This window comes from Protopterus annectens, chromosome 7.part0, assembly GCF_019279795.1.
Source record: "Protopterus annectens isolate FY-2018-M chromosome 7.part0, PAN1.0, whole genome shotgun sequence".
NCBI classification, from domain to species: domain Eukaryota; kingdom Metazoa; phylum Chordata; order Ceratodontiformes; family Protopteridae; genus Protopterus; species Protopterus annectens.
The window spans coordinates 824,432,681-824,439,396 of NC_056739.1; the positions used below are offsets into that span (position 1 = coordinate 824,432,681).

Below are 6,716 nucleotides of genomic sequence, written 5' to 3' on the forward strand. Positions count from 1 at the left end.
CTTGTTTAGCTGAATGCAATAAATCCTGTAAATCCATTTTCCACACAGTCATTTCTGTTTAAGTAGGCCCATAAGCTGCTGATATTTTAGTATATGGAATTGACAGTTAAAAGCCCTGATAGCCAAAGTTGCAGAAGTATAAACCTTTTTACCCCATCTATCCAGCACCCTGGAGCCTCTCAGAAGGGGTAGGATTTTTAGCAGTAGAAGCCTTAATGCCATTGGGCCCCTGAAAAATGGTTTCAGGGTCTGCAACAGGATTTTTGAAAAGGAATTTGTGGGACTCTGGAACCCTGTAGTATCGGTCTGGTTTACTAGGGGCTGGAGAAAAGGAATCAGGGGCCATACTGGATTCTGAAAACAATGTGCAGTACAGGGGGTATAGCCAAAGGCCTATGCTGAGGAAGAAGGAAATCCCCAAGCCTCTTTTTGGATTCAGAAAAATCCTGACTTTCCCAGTGGAAATGCTCCCTTACGATATGTAAAAAGTTTCACCAAAAGAAAGATCAGGGGGAGAAGCAGAGGGAATAGAATCCTCTGCAGAGTCCTCAAAAGTAGGTACGGACAAATCCAGGTCATTAGAAGAGTCAGAAGAAAGAGTCCTTGGTCAGAAGATTCATAGTCAAGTTCAGCCCTAGGCCTCTTAGAAGGGGGGGGGGGTTGACAACCCCTGATTAGAGTAATTAAATCTTCAGCCATTTTGATAGTTTTTTAGGCATAGGGGCAGCCTGGGAGTCTGTTTTTAGACCTTTCGAGATTTAGGCCTTAGGCCTTAGTATTGAAAGTTAAGTCTGTTTAATATGCCAAGTCTGTAGGCCTGAATACATCCACAGAAGCTAGTGCCTGCACAGCGGCTCCGGACCCATCCAAGGTAAAGACATCCGCGGGTTCCATTGGTGAAGCATCTCCCGGCATACTGGACTCCAAATGGGTCTCAGTAGAGGCTTGCAGATCAGAAGTAGCGGGTATCAGGGGCTGCAAAATCCCCGAGAACCAGCGAACTGGCGACTGGCTTAGAAGCACTGTCGGCATTTGTGGACCTCAATGGCCTTTCTTTGCACTTTTTCAGTATTCTGGTAGTCTGATGGCTAACCAATGTCATTTCTAAATAAACAGAGAAGCAAAATATTTAGAAGCAAAAAAGTGTACAAACGACAGATAGTGCGCTGATTAAATAAAGCACAAAACCGACAGCAAGGTACGTCGTGGTCAGGGCCTAGGCAAGGAATACAGTACAAATGAAAGTCCTTATGAGGTATTTGCTTCCCACAAGTAATACAATTAAACTTTTACTGACATTGGTAAGGAGCAAGAAAAGGTTTCCCCAACAGGGTACTTGGCCTTTAGTTGAAGACTTCGGTTCTGAAACTCGAAAACGAAAATTTCAGGAGTCGGCCGACCAGCACTTGCCGCACGGTGCCAAAAGCAGATCGCAAGAGAGACTGCCTTAATGGCATCGGCTGCATGTTTTGTACTCCTGACGTCATGGAAGGGACAGCAACCAACGCAGGACCCAATACTTTGTTAATCAGTCCGACTGAGGGCAACCTGCCAGATCACCCAAATGTAATGACTGCAACAGTGAAACAAAGAACATCTGGTGTACACCCTAGAGAATGTGACCAGTCAAAAAAAGTTTAAACCATGCCTTATATGGTTAACTGCAGTAAGGCCTTACTATTCAAACATCTTGCAAGCAGGGGAGACATCTGGTTAGCTCCTTAAAATAGCATTTCAAGGAGGAAATTATGTACTTACCATAACATTCCACGTGAGTCGTTAATCTAGCCTTCATTCTTTACTGATGGGTTCTGAACAGATCCATCTACTCAGATACGGCCAAATGCAAAGCTAGAAGTCCAATAGCTTGAGGCCACGTCCCCATCCCATGACGCACCTGTGAATTACCTCAGATCTTGTTTGCTGCGTATACTAATACCATACGACTTACATTCCTAGAGAAAAGGGAGAGGTTTGAGTAACCAGGATGGAACCAGTATCTCCCGTCATCTATCAGCCCAGAAGTGGGTAGGGGGACAATGCAGAAATGAAGGCAAGATGAACTCCCATGGAACGTTATACAAGTACATGTCTTTTATGTGAGGCTGTTCATTCTTAACTGACTGGTAGTGTCCCAAGCACCATCAATCTCGGGTGGCTCACGAGTACATTTCTCTCAGGACAGTGGATCCAAAGGAGGCCCAGTCAACTTTGTAATGAGTGATAAAGGTATGAGGTTTTTGACCAAGTGGCTGCCGATATCAACGGGAGATCTGGCAGGAAAGCCAGATGTAGAAACTGCTTTGGTCGAGTAAGCTTTAATCTTAAGTTGCAAAGGCATACTGGCAGCTGAACAGGCAAGAGGTGATACAGAACCATTTAGACAGTTTTACCCACTGGACTCTGAAAATGAAACAAAAAGCTGGTCTGAATCTTTTGTTCTATAAAGATAGAATCTGAGCTGTCTGTGAAGATAAAGTTTGTGTAGCATATACTCTAAATTGTTTGAATGGTTCGGGAAGATGACTGGCAAATCAATAACTTGGTTGAGATTGTTTTCAGTGCAAACTTTGGGCAAGAATAAGAGTGAGGGATTTGTTCTAAGTGAGACTGTCAGCATGGAATACTTAAACTGTGAGCTTTGGCCAGCTAAGACATGCATGCAATCAACTCAACTGAACATACAAGTGAAGTTAAATAACTCATCTGAACTTTTTTCAAATACACAATTTAAATTAATTTGTGCTGCTCTGAGAAACATCTAGCTGGAAGTTGACCTTTTTTCAGTTGAAAATTGTTAAGAAAACCTGCATAGCCAGTGATAAGTGGGGGCAGTTCACTTCATTGTTATTCAGTTTCTGCCTTATACAAGTGGTACAGTTTGAATTATTTTCTGCTTAAACTGAACTTTGGCCAGCTAAGACCTGCATGCAATCAACTGAACGTATAAGTGAAGTTTTTCAAATACACTATTTAAATTAGTGTTGCATTGAGCAATATCTAGCTGGAAGTTATAACTTTTCAGTAGGTCCCCACCCACCCTCCCAGTTTTGGTGTTTAACTTTGGCTTTGAAACTGCCCACCCTCTTGTATATTTGCACTTGGATACTCCTCCTGGGCCCATCTCATTTGCTCACTCAAAAAAATTGTTTTTATCTGCTTTTACTGTATTTGTGTTTCTTCCTACTTTATTTTGCTTTTGCGTCATCTTAAAAGTACTCAATTGTATTTATTACTGCTTGGTGTAACTCATTCTAAGCCTTTTAGTTTAAGCACTTGGGCTTCAGACCAGTTGTTTTACATTAAGGTTTGTGGTCTGCACTGCAGTGGCAAAACAGGTAGCTTACATCCTTCTAAGTTGGGAACTGCTGATTGAGGGCTCAGTGTTTACTGTATCAGTTCTGGTTTAAGCACTTGGGCTTCAGGCCAGTTATTTTACATTGAGGGTTCGTGGTCCGCACTCTTGTGGGAGGACAAGCTGGACTCTGCCCTTCCCAGCTGGGAATTTCTGGTTAAAGGCTTACAGTGAATTTTTGGTTAAAGGCTTACAGTGCCTGCATATTTGAACTGCTTACTGAAATTGGTACACCTTTGTTTGCTGTAGCATAGACTAGATCCAGGCCTGCTGTATCCTTGTTTGCTTGTTACTTCCATGAAACGCTAATTCCACCTAAAACGCAGCTTCTCAGCGCTTCTGTGGATCCCTAGTTATATCTGCATTGTTTACTGTACTTATTTCCTCGTTTCACTTGAAAAAAAAGTTAGTCGTTTTTGCATTCAAGTTACCTGTAGCACAGTCGCAGGCTACACACAAGTGCGCTAGCCTCCTCTGTGTATTTAAAGTAAGTTAAGCTCTGCATTTGTTTCTTTAAAAAAAAATTCCTTGTTTTCCCGCCTTTCTGAACTAGTCTAGCCCAGTTTTCAGGCTTTGCTGAATCCAGGACTGTGGTAATGGTTCCTGTGTTGTCCATATCATACTTTGATAGTTAGGTGGCTTCCTTGTTCACTGTGAGAGGGAACTGAGCAGCCTATCTGTTCCTGTAGGAGTGGTCCCAGCTCAGCAATTTGTAGCTCATTGGCCATTTTGGGCTAATTTCTATCCTTTTTGATCTCCTTGGTATAAAAAACACTTAGCATGGGTTTGTGCACCGCGCAGTGCTGTTTTAGCTGCGGTTAAACTATTCCAGGCTCCACGAAGTCTGCACTTGAGTTTTTCCCTTGAAACACTTCAACCCAGCACTAGAAATAAGGCAATTTAAGACCAGCTCACTAAAACTAGCACTAGCTTACAGCTTGCACTTCAGCCCTATACTCAGGAAGTATGACTCTTTCCTCATCCAATCAGCAAGAGTCCCACCCATCTATTCAGGCATGTTCAAGGGACAGCTTCAGGTGTGCTCTCTGGTCCAGCTGGTGAATCTGGGCATCCTGAGGCAATGTTACAATTGCCTCATGTACACAGAACCCCCTCCACCCAACCAAACATATGCGAGAGATGCAGCTACACAGCCAAACTGGAGGCTAAGCTCTCTCAACCCACGACTGGATCAGTCACAAGGGCAACACTAGCACCACATTACCAGACTCACATAGACCAGCCATAGCCGCACCAGTAAACAACTCTCAGAAATGCACAAAAACACTCAGGCTGCCTAAACAGAGACCTCCTAAGCATACACCCAAGCAACCCCCACCCAACAGAAACCAGGTAACATACGTCAACATCAGTGTGCCAAGCAAAAACAGACCCCAAGGCTAAACAACACTAGTAATCGGTGATTCTATCAGGCACACAGACGTCCCACTCACTAGACTGAACAAGGATAAACTTACAGTAAGCTGCCTGTCGGGTGCCAGAACCCACCACAACACATGCACTCACAGGTCACTCCACACCAAGTACAAATATGACTGTCATTGTAAATGTTGGCGTAAATGACCAGAGATGTACCTCCCTGGACTACATGGAGACATGGAGGAGCTCTCTGACCAAGTAGCATTCTGCCTTCACCCAAAATGATGCCAGCATACAAAAAAAATTCAGTTTCAACAATTGGTTAAACTGGTGTCATTCAAGGGGATCCAGTACTGTTCAGCCTGGGATGACATGCTTGACAAGCCATGTTGCTTCACCAGAGACGGCTTGCACCTGTCGCCCCTGGGATTTCGAATACTGGCCAACACTCTTGCCACCCCAATACTTGGGCAAGGCTCAAAAAGACAAATCCGCCTCCATAAACAATATTAAACAAAAACTGAGGGTAATGCTGCTCAATGCTAGAAGTCTACACCTCAAAATGCACGCACTCAAGACTCTCCTTAGTATGGAAGAAATTGACGTATGTGCGACAGAAACCAGGTTCAAGGCTCCAGAGAGCACCCCAGCACTACCAGGCTACAACTCCTACCATACCTTTAGGTCCCAAAACCAGGACCTGAACACAAAAGGAGGGTGTGTGTCCATATTAATCAAGAACACCCACACCTCCAGGTTAGTAGCACAGCACGCGGAATCTTGAGACCATCCAAGTGCAATTGACAGCAGGTAATTTGAATTTATAGCTTGCTACAGATCTCCCACCTTGTCTCAGGACCCTCACGCAGCATTCCTGAGAACATTAGAAAGTATCAAGATTCTACCCAACACCATGCTACTGGGTGACTTCAACTATCCAAACATTGACTGGAAAATCTACTCAAGCTCAAACGCCCTAGCCCAATGCTTCCTTGAGTTTATAAAATCAAACGCCCTTGAACAGCTGGTCACCACTCTCACAAGAGGCGACAACATACTGGACCTGGTCATCACCAACATGGGGAACCTATGTTCCACACCTGAGGTAAACTAGTCATTGGTAAGATCACATCACAAACTAATCACACTGGACATGCACATAACGACCCCCCCCAGTCAAGGAAATAAAGGTAAAAACGTCTCTAAAGCTAACTTGACACTCAAGACAGAGGGAAGATTCAAAGCTCCCAATCAAATGGAAAATGATGACCCATCGGCAGAATCCTTTACAAGTGCATTCTATGAACACCTTCAAGAATGCATGGACCGAGCGATCCCAAGTAAACCAAGACAAACCCCTCAAAAGAGAGGAAGCCAGTCTGGTGGACCCCGGCCCATAAATAAAAACTTTACAACAGAAGGAGGAAACTCCTGCAAGACAGAACAAAATCCCAAAATACAAAGGCAACTCTGATTATCAGTAAAAAACTGCGCTCCCTCATTAAATCACCCAAGGCCAACTTCGAAAGAAAAATAGCCAATGACCAAGGATAACCACAAGGCCTTCTTAAACTATGTCAAGAGTCCAGGGGCAAACTCACACATGCTCCGAGCGAGTGCATAACAGCCATAAATACACTGAACCAGACCACTGCCAACATCCTGGCTGACAAGTTCAGTGCAAACTTCACCCCCCACCCACCAAAGGGGCTAGCACCCATCCCAAAAGAATGTGGCGCTCCAGATGCATCTCAGACACACAAGACAGCCCTTGCAAATGCCAAAAACAGCATCAATGGGACCAGATGCTATCCCAGGTTGCGTCTTACACTAGCTTCAAAATGAACAACCCCCCCCCCCCCCCAAAATCACTATTCAAACTCAGCCTCTCTACAGGATATGTACCCAAAGAATGGCATACAGCAACAGTCATACCACTCCACAAAGGTGGTGCCACAACTGACCCTGGGAACTATCGCCC

General features: G+C 44.3%; 1 protein-coding gene across 5 annotated transcripts in view; it reads right to left on the reverse strand.

Moving 5' to 3' along the window:
• MCM7 (minichromosome maintenance complex component 7) overlaps positions 1-6,716 on the reverse strand; it is a 120,152-nt gene that overhangs the window by 10,896 nt on the left and 102,540 nt on the right. The window lies entirely within an intron of this gene.